Source organism: Aythya ferina (genome assembly GCF_964211825.1).
Source record: "Aythya ferina genome assembly, chromosome: 19".
NCBI classification, from domain to species: Eukaryota; Metazoa; Chordata; class Aves; order Anseriformes; family Anatidae; genus Aythya; species Aythya ferina.
Genome location: NC_140309.1, coordinates 7,896,531 through 7,909,870, shown reverse-complemented (window position 1 = coordinate 7,909,870; position 13,340 = coordinate 7,896,531). Strand labels below are relative to the sequence as shown.

Below are 13,340 nucleotides of genomic sequence, written 5' to 3'. Positions count from 1 at the left end.
CTATGGGAGCTGTGCCTGGGTCAGGCTGAGGAGCTGGTGACCTCGTGCCTCTCATGTTTAAGGCATGTTGTTACCATCCCTTTCTTGGCAGCACGTGCTGCTGGGGCTGATGTGGAATAGGAGAGGCACGAACAGAAGATGCAGCGAAATGCCTCTGCTCTGCAGGCTCCGACCTGGGCGAGGTTGCCGGTGGGAAATGAGGTCAGGTGCTGGAGGCCGGGGGTAGCGGTGACCCGGGGAGCTCCAGGGCTTGTTCTGGAAGCGAGTCGTGTGTCCCAGTGCAAGCTCCCAGTCACCTGGCGCTGGGACAAACGCGAAAACCATGCTTTTAATTTCCAGTGTAGGTGTTACGCTTGCAGGACTCGTTCTGCTGAGAAAAGTCTCCTGTAAGGATTAAAAAAAATGGGCTACTGGTGTCCCTGACCAGGCGGTTCGAGCTCCGTACCTTGCAGAAGGGGCCCGGGTGAGCTCTGTTTGTCAGGCCCAGGAATGCAGGCAAAGGCAGCGCTGGTTGGGAGCTCATCCTCTAGGAATCCTTGCATTGCTTTGGCACATGTGGCCTGCAGGAGGGCTTGCCAGGGAGCTCGGGGCTGCCTGTCCTAAAATGGCTGTTCAGGATGGGAGCCGAGCTGGGAAGACCTTCTGTGCACGCTGTGGGGCCCAGCGCTTCTCCAGCGCGCTGGCGCTTTTCTAACTGGTTTGTGACTTCAGCTGGGTGGAACTGGGGTGAAGTCTCCGAACTGGGAGATAAGCTCTGGCACACTGCTGCTGCATTTTTTCGCTGTTACTGCCCTCGGTTGTTTTCCCTCTCCTCTGGCTTCTCTTCTGGAGACCTTTGCTTCCTCAGCATCATCGGCAGGAACGTGCCAGGCTTTGGCGTCTCCATAAATCACTGGTGGACGTGCTCTGACATACGATGCTGTGAGTGTTTCTGAGGCACTGGGAGTTTCTCCTTCGCACTACTCCCATGTGGGGTGGTGTAACTGCTGGCGAGCTGGGGGCAGTGATGTTTGTGGTGTCTGCAGTGCGGCGACGTTTGCTGGAGCTTGACCTCGGTCTGCTCAGTGGGGGCTGCACTGCCTGAAGCTCAGGCCACTGGCAGTGCCTGTACAAACTCTGTCTGATTAGTCTTGGTCTCTCCAGCTGTTTGAAATGTTAGTGGCTGCCCCCACTAACACCGAGAGGCTGCACAGCCAGAACCCCAAAGGAGAGCTGAGGCCACAGATTTGGGCCCTGCTGGTTGTGGCAGCCGAGATTTTTCGATGTGGGCTGCAGTGCGCTGCTCTGCTCCTCTTCTGCTGGCACAAATGCTCAGGGAGCTGTGCCACGACCGTGTCACCAAACCGATCCGGATGAAACACAACCAGGTGAAGCAGAAACGTGCGGTCTGTGTCGCTCCCATCCGAAGCTGGGGGTCGGACAAAAGCAGCAGCTTTTTGGGAGGAAGCTCTGCGCTTCTGGAATCCTTGAAGCTGTGGCCTCCTCCCCTCATCCTCACCTCGGCGGTGCTTTCGGGGGCTGGAGAGGAGCTGAGCAGTCTGCCTGCTGCCACGGTGTGGCACTGTTTGGCCTCGGAAAGGCCCGGCCTGGGCCAGAGGCAGGCGGCAGCCCTCATCCTGGCAGCACCTCTGCCCCACATCGCATCAGGCCCGTTCCCCACGCGGGCTGGGGCGGAAGGGAACAGCTCTGCTCCCAGGGGAAGTGTGCCAGTGCTTACGTGTCATTTCAGAGAAATGAGTCTTAAACCGTGTCACTGCCTCCCGGTGCCTTCCTTGCCAGCGTGAGCCCTGGGGAAGGCTGGGGCTGGTTTTTCGTTCATGCTGACAGTTGTGCTCTGCAGGTAGCTCCTCGGCTAGCAGCCTTTGTGGCAGCTGCTTGCTATTTCTGGCCCAGATAAAGTAATTTTTTGGCTCAAAATGGGAAAATTTTGAGCTTTCAGAAGCAGGGACAACAACACAAGCGTAGACCCGAACAGCTCTGGCCAATACAAGCAGGGTGGGAGCAGGCTCCTTGTGCCCTTCCCTTCAAACCCAGCCCGAGCTGAAGGAGCCTGGCAGTTTTGCAGGTAACCTGAAATGGTTTGGGATGTTTTCCATCCTCGCTGGCTGCCTCCTTTGCTGTGCAGGCAGCTCAGTACCAGTGCTCCGTGGGGGCACTCTGGGCAGGGAGATGCTTGAACACTTCCCTCCCAGCACCTACTCATCCTGCTGCCCTGTCAGCGAGCAGAGTCTGCTCAGTACATGCCTTCAGGCTGCTTTTTTTTTTTTCCCTCCCCCTTCTGTGGCCCTATATAAAGACCCAAACCCCATAACTTTGTTTCAGGGACAGAAGCTAGCCGAGTGGGCTCAGCAAAGCGTGACGGCGAGGCTGCAGAGGGGCAGCCCGTGCTGCAGCCACCGCGGTGGCACAGGCAGCGTGCGGCGCTGGCAGCTCGCCTGGGCGCTGTGTGTTTAGGGGGAGGCTTGGCACAGCTGCTTCTCCCACTCTTTGCTCCGGCATCTTGTTCGAGGAAGATGCAGAACTGGAAGTGTGTGCCATCTGCCTGCACCAACGGCCGTGCAGCTTCGTTTGGCCCCTCTCTCATTAACTGGATTTGGTGCCGCTGGCACGGAGGGCACGGGGAGGGCTCAAAGCCAGCAGAAGAAGCGTTTGGGTTGAAGCCAGGCCTTTTTGTGCTTAGGCTTTTGTCCGTTAGGCCTGCAGCCTTTTGGAGTTTCGTTCTGTGAATCTTTCCTTCTGGCCGTTCTCTGTGGTCTCCTGTTTGTTGTTTGCTTCTAGGTGTGCAGCGACACGAGAATCCGGGCTGCCCCGGTGCCCTGCTTACCCCACAACATGAGCTTACTGCCTGTAGGATTCCTACGAGAAAACCAAAAGGGAGACTGAACCAATGCGTGGCCGTATTCCCTTTTTTTAATAACAAAACCAAAAGCTGGATAGAGCAAAGCGAGCTGGAGAGCCGGGTCCTGTTTCTTCGCTGCCATTGGTTTCGTTTGCCTTGGGTCTGTCTTGATCTCAGGTCTGATAGTGCCGGCTGCAGCTTGCTGCGCAGACTGTGAATTGGTAGAGTAAACAGGGCAAACGTGCCGCCAGTCTCCTGAGAAAGTGTTAATATTACACGGCGTTTGAGATTTTAATCACCCCTGTCAGGAAATGCTGAGTTAAGGTTCCCACAGTTGCAATTGCCCGCTGCCTGCACGCTGCAGCAGATACTTCCTTATGTGATCACGCAGCGTGCATGCACCACAGATTGCTCCATAGCTGCAGCTAGGATTAGGGAAGAGAGGTTTTCCCTTGGCACACCAGTAATTGAATAATAGTTCTCTCCAGATGTCTGAATGCTTCGGAATCATTAAAGAATTAAGCCCGCTCGACTCTTAGCGAGAGGTCAGCCTCGTAGAGCCAGCGCGGGTTTGGCCACCCCAAAAGGAGGGCCACCCAAAAAGCCCCTAGGAAGGCTGAGAAAGAGTGGAGATGTGCTGCAGTTGAGAAGTTCAGAGCGGGTTTTCACCTCCAGCTCTTTGCTTTCCTCTCAGCAGCAGGGAACACGGACATCGGGGTTCCTGCAGATGGGCGGCGAGTATCACCAGGAGCTCTAGCAAAAAAAGGGGAGACCAAAGTTCTCTCACCGGGCTGGACGCGGTATCCTGCTTCTGCATTTCCTCCTGGTTGCATGCCCTGCTGTTCCGTGGAAGCTCGCTGTACGCCTGGAGTCAGGCTGTGCTGGCAGCGGGTGCAAGTGCCAGGAGGCAGCAGCAACGCACCAGAGCTGTCAGCAGCGCCTGTCCCAGGGTGGGAAGCTCTAGAAATTGAGACGAGCATTAAGCATGCAGGGAGGTGGGCCTCTGCTCCTCTCTGGCATGCTGAAGGTGCTGTCGTCTCACAGCAGGGTGGTTGTGAGGTTTGTCCTGCTGCTTTTTGCCCCTCTAGGGCTGGATTCAGCCAGCTGGGAACTCGTCTGGCAGTGCCTGGTTGGGGTTGGCTTCACGATAGCTCTAACTGTGATTCCTTTTTATTTTTATTTCTGAGGTGAGGCGTGTGCAAGGATTCTCACCCATCTTTCTCAGTCCTTCTCTCAGTTTTATTTCTGTCATTGCTCGTCTCGTCCAAGCACCACGATGCTGCATCCGATCATGGTCCAAGGCAGGAGGAGGCATTTTGGGGAGCGTTTGTGCCTCCAGGAGCACTGGGGGGTCCTGGGGGCTCCCTGAGCCTCTGCCTTGATGGCGGGAGTGCGTCCTCGGTTGGGAAAAGGGTCAGTGTCCCGGTCAGCTCCTGCATGTTTCACATCCGTTTTTCCTTGGCTGTGTTTGTTGTTTCTGCTCTGTGTACTTGTTCCTCTTCGGCAGCAGCCGCTCGGCTGACTCTGGGCTGGCTCTTTCTCCCGGCTGGCTTCAGGCTCTGCAGTTTTTCCTCCGGGGTTCCTCATCTGGAGCGGAGCGCTTCTAGGGCAGCAGCAGGATCAGCCCTCCTCTTAGGCTTTTTGGGGTTTTGGCAGCGGCTTTTGGCCGTTTTACCCCATCAGCCCGGCCGCTGTCTGGGCCAGGCACACAAGGTGGTGGCAGGGACCTGGGTTTGGAGCTGGGGTTCCCTGCTGCCACTGCCTGCAGTCCCTAGGAGCTTCTGGCGTGCCCAGAGGCCACTGTGGTGTGATCTGAGCATCTGCGAGCCCAATACCCGCAGAAACACCCCAGTTTATTTATTTACCCTTCCCTGTCAGCTCGTTTCTCACCTCGCAGCTCTTCTTCGTGACACCCAAGTAGGAATCAGTGACGGGTGGCAGTGGAATTGGTGTTGTTCTGTACCAACAGCAGCTCTGGCACACTCACACGTGGCCAAGAGGCCTCTTGGGAAGCTCGCTGGTGGCAGCCTGTGTCCACCCCGCCGGGCGGCGCTTCTGGGGACAGTGAAGGATGCTGCCTGCTCCCTTCTCTTCCATCTAGGCTCTGAAGGATAATCCCTGCTGGCAGGAGTACAGGGCTCTGCTTGCGGCCTGTGGCGTCAGGTGGGCAGAGTGCTCACACAGGTCCATTTTAGGAGCCTGTGGTGGGGAAGACGAGCCCGAGCAGCCAGGGCTGTGCTCCTGCTTTAGCTGGGCAGCCCAAAATCCCGGCCGTGCGATGGAGCAGGCTCTGCACTCCCTGCCTGCTCCCTGCCTTCCCCTCGCTGCTGCTCCCACACAGGCTCACCCTTCAGGCTGCTGCTGCTGCCCTGGGAGCCCCCAGCCCCGCGCTAACTCTCGCCTGCTTTTATTTTACACCCAGCGTTGTGCTCCTGTGCAGACAGCAGAGGGGACGGAGGCCCCACGAGCCCGGCAGTCCCTGGAGATGCCCAGCGGCCGGGCTGGCCGCCGAAGCCACTGCTCACACCCATCCCACATCTGAGCCGAGCCCGAGCCGTGCTGTAGGTGTGTCCCCAAAGGGAGGGGACACGAAGCGAGGGAGTGTCCCCTTGGCCTCTCTCGGCGCAGGAGAGCAACACCAGGTCTTGCAGAGGGCCTTGAGGCAGGCTTCCATCAGCACCTTGTGCCTCCCCCGTGGCACAGAAAGGAGAGGGAGGCTCTCTGGGGCCAGAACACCAGGTGCTGGCGGCCAGCTGAAGGCTGCCCCTCCTCATTCCTCCCCTTTGCCCACCACCCACGTGCAGAAGCAGCGTGAGCTGTCGAGTCCTTAATTCGTGTGCCCAGAGCGCTGCTTGAGAGGGAGCAACGTGGAGTTCCCTCTGCCCTGCCCAGGCAGCCTCCTGCCCTCACCCCCGCAAGCTCGCAGGAAGCAGTTTGGTTTGGTTACTCATTCGTGGAGGTCAGGCCCGGGTCTGGGTATTTTTTTCCCTTTGTGTTTAGGAAACGGTTTACAAACTGCTTTGAGCACGGGGGAGCTGGTAGCGTGCGAAAGGCTTCTCAGCCCCTTCGCTGCTGGACTCGCGTTAATTCTCTGCCCTGCCTCCCCTTCTGTAATCTCTGTCTCGGTTGGCAGCATGAGTATTTCTGAGTGCTTTCCCCAGGCTGCAAACCCTCCGCCTCCTAATCTGACCTCGGTCACCAAACCACCCCGGGGCTTTATTTTTACTCCAGCCGTTTGGTTTCGCGCGGTGAGCTTGGTTTCTTTCCCCCAGCAGCGAGAAGCCTTCTCTGCGGAGGAAGTAAAAGAGTGCCAGGCTGCAGTTGAAGCTGGTTAAACACCAAAACCACACTCCTAGCCTCTCTGGGCTTGAGACGTGACATTCAGCCATGCAGCTCGCGCTGCCTTTTTTGCCTGCTGCCAGTTGTGCACCCTCCCTGCTCGCCCTGAACTTCTAAAAACTCTAAAAACTGCTCTTTTTTCCACTTCAAAACAGTGCTAAAGACCCTCAGCTGCAGGTCAGGCTCTAGCAATCTGCCCAGAAGAGCTGTAGCAGGCTGCTGGGGCTCGTGATGCCCCTTGGATGCTCAGCACCGCTCTGCTGAAGCCTCCCCGAGCTCGGCACAGCTCAGGGAGCCTGCTGTGTGCACGCGTGTCGTGTCGAACCCACACGTTGCTCTCCAGCCCAGCTTGACCTTTTTGTCACTACCCAGAAAGTGAAGCCTTAAGCCGTCGGTAAGAGTTTCCAGCAGTCGGTGTTGCCTTTTTCAGTTTTTTTTTTTAAATTTTTCTGAATTTTTATTTTTAGACCGTGCTGGCGGTTGTGTTTAACTGCGAAGGACGAGGCAGGGCCTGACGTTGCTCAAAGGGGAGAGACACCGACACCGCTCCCCTTGCGGTAACGAGCATCTGATGTGTGCTGAGGGATCAGAGGTGGGAGAGCTACAAGGACATCGAGGCCTCGTGCCTGTGCGAGGGGCTCTGCTACATCCCAGAGAGGCTGCGGACGAGGAGGGGGGCAAAGCTCCGACTTCCAACAAGCTTCTCGTGCTCCAAACCCGAGTACAATCATCCAGAAACCGCCTTCCCCTGTCACTCACTCTTTCCCTCATTTCCTCTCCTGCTGGTGCTGATCAGCCCGGGATTTGTGTGTAACCAAACCCCTCCTGCTGCTGCACAGGAGGCCTCGCTCGTGGCAGCGGGTTTGATGGGCCAGGCGCTGCGGAGCGCTGTCGGGAGGGGAGGGTTTGGAGCTTCAGATGAGAAGACGGCAGGAATTGGCAGTGCTGGTAAAGGAAGTAAAACGTCTAATAGCAGGATTGGGAAATTTCCCAGAGCAGGGTGAAGCCTGTCAGGCGGTGATTGCTGCTCTTGAGCTTTTTTTTTTTGCTGTTGTTCTTGTTGGTCTAACCTTGATCTCTGTCTGCAGTTGGCCCGCTCCGACTTTTTCTGCCGTCTGTTGAACGCTTTTTGGGATGGCACCTCGCGTTCCGCAGCCAAAAACCCTTTACTTCTGCCACGGGGAATATTTATTTCTTTCCACTGTTGAATGAGCCACTTCCAGCCAGGCCTCGTATCCACTCTGGAGGTGGGTATTAGGAAAGAAACTTCCTTCCGGAGGATCAGGGAGTGGGACCTGCTGGAATCTGTGTCATTTCCTCTGTCCTTGGCTCTGCTCTTCCTCCCCGGCAGCCCTCAGCGCTGCGTGGCGCACACAGGAGAGGTGAAGATGCCTTCGTGCCCCGGGTAAAACCACCCAGGTAGGAGCGAAGGCTCCAGAAGAGCTCCCCAGGCGGCGCCCTGCCCGTGCGTGGGCAGCCAGCAGCAGCCCTCGCTGCCCTCTGCCCCCCCGAGGGATGCAGGAGCGCGAGGAGCAGCCCGTGGCCGTGCTCTCAGCCTCCTGGAAGGCTCAGCCTCCGCTCAGCCTGCTGGCCAAACGTCTCCTCTGCCGGCCTAATCCCTTCCTCAGCCTTTTTGGGTTAGATCTCTCCCGTCCTCACCTTCCTGAATTTCTCCTGTGATCTCCCTCCTTCGTGCTTGACCCCACAGATGATCGGCTCTGGAGTAGCGCAGGAGGCTGACGACAACCCGAGCTCCGCTGGGGGAAGGTCTCGCGTGAGCAGAGCTCGTTGCACGTTCCTCGCTGTCACGTTTCCATCGCAGATGCTGGTTTCTCCTGGCAGACAGCGTGCGTTTCAGCCTGAGCTGCTTTCTGCCGGGGGGGTTTCAGCACGCAGCCTCCCCCCCTTACCTGCTGGACAAAGCAGGGCCCTGCCCGGGTCGTCTCTCAGTGCTTAACCAGCTGCAGCCTTCAAGAGCCGAGCTTGTCTCCTAAATGACCTGCAGCACCAGAGCCAATTTGTGAAACATTTAGTGTTGAAAGTGAACTTGATATCTCAGCTGAGGACCCTCTTTGGCGTGTTCGCATAGATTCATGGAGTTTATGGCCAGCAGGGACCATTAGATCATCTAGTCTGATCTCCTGTATATCACAGGTCCTTAAATTTCAGCCTGCTACTCCTGCGTGAAGCCAAAGAACTCGTGTTTGGCTAAAGCAAAACTTCCAGAAAGACATCCAGCCTTGAGAATCCACCCTCTTCCTGGGGAGTTTGTTCCAGTGGTAATTGCGCTGGTTCTGAAACATTTCTACCTTGTTTCCAGAGTGAACGTTTCTCGTTTGTTCGTCTGCTTTGCCTTTCTGCTGCTGTAAAGAGCCCTTCGGTGCTGCCGAGGTCCTTTGCGCATGCAACCAAATCGCCTCCTGGGTTTTCTGATACGCTAAGCGGATCGAGCTGTTTAGGTTTTTCACTGCCAGGCGTTATTTCTAGCCGTTGAAATCACTTTTACAACCGGCTTTTGGACCTTTTCCAGTTTTTCAGCACCTTTTTTTTGAAATCAGGGCACTAGAACCGGGTGCAGTATTTCGGCGTCGGTCTCTCAGCGCCGTGTGTAGATGGCAACGTGCCCCCTGGTGCCTCTCTGCTCCTCTGAGGGACACCCTGTCCCTCCTGCCATCGTACCAGGAGGTCCCTCGAGCAGTCCCTTGAGCCTTTTTTGGAGAAGCTGCCTCGGGCTCGGGCTCCTGGAGGCATATTTTCCGTGACCCCAGATGCGTAACGTGGCATTTAATGTTGGAAAGGCTCAGATTGTGAAAGGATTGTAATAACCGTGCGTGAATGCGCCGCGGCCATCCTTGCTTATCGTTCCTTTTGTGTCTCAGGCAGTCGGGTGGCCAAATTTACTTTCAGTTTGTCGATAAAAACACTGCCAGCGAGGCTCCACCAAGCTCTTCCCACCCGGTACAGTGGGGGTTCCCTGAAGACCGCTGCTTTTTAAGATGTTAACTCAATCAGGTTTTATTTAATTTTGCTACGTGGTGTTTAGTCTAATATTTTTTCAGGAATGCTGCATATTACTAATTTAAATGCTTTACAAGCAGCTTAGGTTACGAGTGTGGCTGAAGAGGAAATCACATGCGTGTAAATATTCCATTTGACCTGTTTTCCTTAAACTGAAAGTCCCGCTAATAGCTTCATTACTAAATCACGTTAAACGTCCGCATGGGCCGGGTATTTATTTCAGAGCCGGTGAAGTCACCCCTGCTTGATTTTACATTACTGAAGTGCGCGCTTGTCCTGCTCGTGTTTCTCATCTCACCTGCTTTTGATGAAGGGCTTCCTAAATGCCTCTCTTTGTCTTGCCGGGAGGCTGACTTGTGACTTTTACAGCCACGAGATGCGTCCTGGAGTTGCTGCAGTCCCAATGATTGGGAAGCTGCAGGAGTGCATCGAGTTTTCTTTACCTGTAAATGAATTTCTCAAGCCCCAAGGCCACGAGGCATCAGGATTCCCTCTTTTTTCCACATTGTAGTAAACTGGATGCTACGTTTGTGCAGTGTCTTGCCTTAAGTATTGGGATTCTCCCAGGAATTGCTTCTGTAGCTACAAAAATGGCTCTAGTTCAGGGCAGGGCATTGCAACTGCTGAACAGAAAGCTGCACTGGAACACGTGGCAAGGAGCAGCACCGGCGGCTCTGTATCCAGCTCTGTATCCATTCGTGGCTGCAGGTAGTGCACAAAGAGGAATTATTATGCTAATTAGCCCAGCTGGAATTTGCTCACAGCTCTGTAGCTACCTCGTAAATCCTGCAAAAGATGCCAGCCATCCCTGCTAGCCCCTGGCCGTGACAGCAGTTTGCACAACGCGCTCTCCACCAGCGCGCTGCTGTAACTGCACCTGCAGCAGTGAAACCCTCCTGGTGCCTTGCCAGTGAAGCCCTCTGAGAAGGTCTGAGAAGCTCCTCTCCGTGCTGGCTGCTGATTTAGTGAGGTAGTGCCACAGAAAACTCCACCAGAACCATGCCATGCAGTGTCAGGCTCCTTGTAGGGCCACCTCTAGGGGAGGTAACGGCCCCGCTGCTGCCCTTGGGCTGGGTCGGCGCGTGGCAACGAAGGAGAGGGGAATAATCCTCATGTGTAACGTGGTGCATCCAGCCCCTGAGCTGGGACAGACAATGTGGCATGGTTTGGGTGCCTGGATGTTATTTCACACAATTCCCAGCAAGGAAGCTGTGCCTGGAAAAGCCTGGCTGCCCGAGAAACCCTGAAAATATTTGGGACGAGTGTGGTACGTGTTTTGGAGCTGAACTGCGTGGCTCTGTGGTCTGTATCCCAACCCCTTGTCACTGAGGATACCCCGAGACTCGGGAGGACGCCCCGCTGTGCTCCAGTCCCTTCCACTCCAGTGGAGACAGCGCGTTTGTTACAGGCACTTCTGCATCTGGTCTCTTGATTAATGGACTTGTCTTTTGCAGCCTATTTTGACTCTGACACCGCTTTCTGCTCCGCAGATGCTTTGCTGATGTTGAAGAAAGTTTGCCTCGCTTGATAAAGACCAGATCCTGAAATTTACTTCCAAACCTGAAGTAACAATTTTTAACTTGAAACGGTTTTTTTCCCCAGGAGTCGCGGCTCCAGAATCCTTCCCTTATTTGGTGCCTCCTTCGCAGCTGGGACCCATGCTCAGGTGCCAAAGCTCGGCGCGCTCCCCGCGGGGAGCCAAGGGCGGCCACGCCGGGTCCAGGCACGGGAGCTCGGCTCCGCGGCGCTCCTTTTCCTGCGCACCCCGCTGGCATTTCCTGCGTTCCTGCGCTAGGGTGGGAGACGCGTTTTCAACCCTTTTTCGCCCCGAGTCCCTCGAGGTCGGCTCTCGCTTTTCTTCTCCCCTGGCTCCAGCCACGACAAACCTCTCCTCGAGCTGCCCGGCCGTCTCTGGGCTGCGTGCTGTCGGGACGTACTCCCCGTGGCCTCCCCGGGATTCGAGCTGCCTGTTGCTATCTGCGCCGCGAGCGGTTTGTTACTCGCTGTTGATTTCATCCATGGCAACAAATCCACTTTGGTTGGCGCTGCGCTGTGTGAATGCTCCCCGAGCAGCAGCGGGTTGCTTCCTCTGGTGAGGTTGCCTCTTCCCAGGTGGATTTAGTCTGTCTGCACATGCTGACTCATGACAGCCGAAACAGCTGTTTTCAGCTTCAGGCACTACTGTGTGCAGGGACCCCTTCTTCTTCTTGACAGCTGGTTTGTTTTTATAACTAATGCCTTCACTATATGCTCATAACTTCCATATCGGTGGTGCCCGCTCTTCAGCTGGAAGGGACAAAGCCCGTTGTCTGCCATCGTTTTCATGTTGTGTGAGCTTTGCCTGGGCTGGTGGGCTCTTCCCAAGAGACCAAAGGGGACCAGCCAGCTTTGTTTCCCCAGCCCAAGGAACGAAGCTGCCCACGGGGAGCTCTGGATTCCCCCGGCATCCCCACGGGGACCATTTTTAGGAAGCCGTGGGCCGTGCCTGGTGCTGCACGCTGGCTCTGATGAAGCCAGGAGGTCGGTGCAGCTCTCCCCTTCCAGTACCGGGGTCGGGAGCGTGGCGGCAGGGCTTTGGGGAAGCGTTTCTCTCCACCAAATGCAGAACGGGGGGCGCTGGGACTTCCTCCTCCCTGCCCCACGCCGCCGGGTGGAAGTCGCCATTTCCCTCTCGCCGTGAGAAGCGGCGCTTGGCTCCCCGAGGCCGAGGGGCAGGTGAGTCACTCCGGGACGAGTCATTCAGAGAAAAAGCCCAGTCAAAGCAGCCCGTGGCCCTCGCGTGAACTCGGAGATGAAAGGTCCAAAGTTAAGCGATGAGCTCATCAAAACCTTGAGGCTGTGAGAGAAAAAAAAAAGGGATGAAAGAAGCACGAAAGGTGCCTGCTCGCCATGCCACGGTGCCGGGGCGCACGGGGCTCGGCCTGGGCTTGCTGGGTTCGTGCTGAAGTTGGCAGGAGGCACGAAACCTGCTGCTTTCCCAGAGGCAGGTATCCTGCTTCCTCTTAAAAAAAGAAAAATAAGTGATGTGTGCACGGGTGTCCGTCCCAGCACCGGGTCCTGTGCTGCGTGACCGCCTAGTCCTTGGCACTGCGGGTGAAAAGGCCGAGCTTGGAGCTCCCTCTGAGAAGCTTTGGGTGCAGCCGGGTCCTGCCCAGCCCTTTTGGAGCCGGGTGTCTCTGCGGGAAGGCTGGGTGCCTGTCCCTCTGTGGGCGTCACTTTCCAGTGGAGGTGGGGAGTTTTGGTACTCCCCCGCTGCCAGGAAAGGATTGCAGGGTGAGTGCTCCCGAGGCCGTGGGCTGAACGTGGGCCTTGGAGGTGAACTGCTGCCCTTGTTTCTCATTTCCCCTACGTGCCACCTGCCCGGCAGCCTTACCGTGGGCTTTCCAGGGTCAGGCTGGGGCCCTGCATGTGCTGATGGAGGCAGCATCTCTTTTCCACATCCCCTCGCCGAGGAGCACGGAGCTGACAGCTCCTGCAGCCTGCAAGAGAGAAGGAGGAGAGCGCTGCTCAGGGCTGGGAGCTGCCTGCAGCTCTCAGGGTGCCTGACAGCAGCTGGAGCCACGGAGCTGGTCACAAACCAACTTTCCACCTCCACAAGGCGTTGCCCGAAGGGAAACGTTAAGGGTTTCGAGCTCCGGGCTGCCTCGGTGTCTTAAAGAGGGTGGTGGAGGAGCTCGGCTGGCAAAGCGAGCGAGGGCTTTGCGGTGCTGTCCCAGTATTCCCCGGCCTCTTCGGGTTTTCATCTGCAGAGTTAATAAAATGGTGGCAAATAAAGTCAGGTTCCAGCGGAAAGGGCTCTCGAGGGCAGCCGTAAAATAGCGAGCAAGCACGAAGCCCTGGCTGCGGGGGCCAGTTTAATTGGTCTGGCTTGTTTTATGAGACAGGTTTTATGTTGAAACTCGCACATGGCCCAGGAGCGGCTCTGCAGCAGGGCATCCTTCTCCTGCACGGGTCCTCGGGGAGCTCAGCCCGGGTTCATTACCCCGAGGCAGTCGCACCCCGTGGAGCTCCTCGTGGAGGCACCGGCGGGAGCTGCACACGAGGCAGGAGGAGCTCCGAGGCTGGGGCAGCCTGCGATGCCTTCTGGAGCCTCGGCAGCATCCTGGCACCAGGCTGGCACTGCCAAAGCCCTTCCTGCTGCTGT

General features: G+C 56.6%; 1 protein-coding gene across 2 annotated transcripts in view; it reads left to right on the top strand.

Moving 5' to 3' along the window:
- SMG6 (SMG6 nonsense mediated mRNA decay factor) overlaps positions 1–13,340 on the top strand; it is a 105,154-nt gene that overhangs the window by 9,210 nt on the left and 82,604 nt on the right. The window lies entirely within an intron of this gene.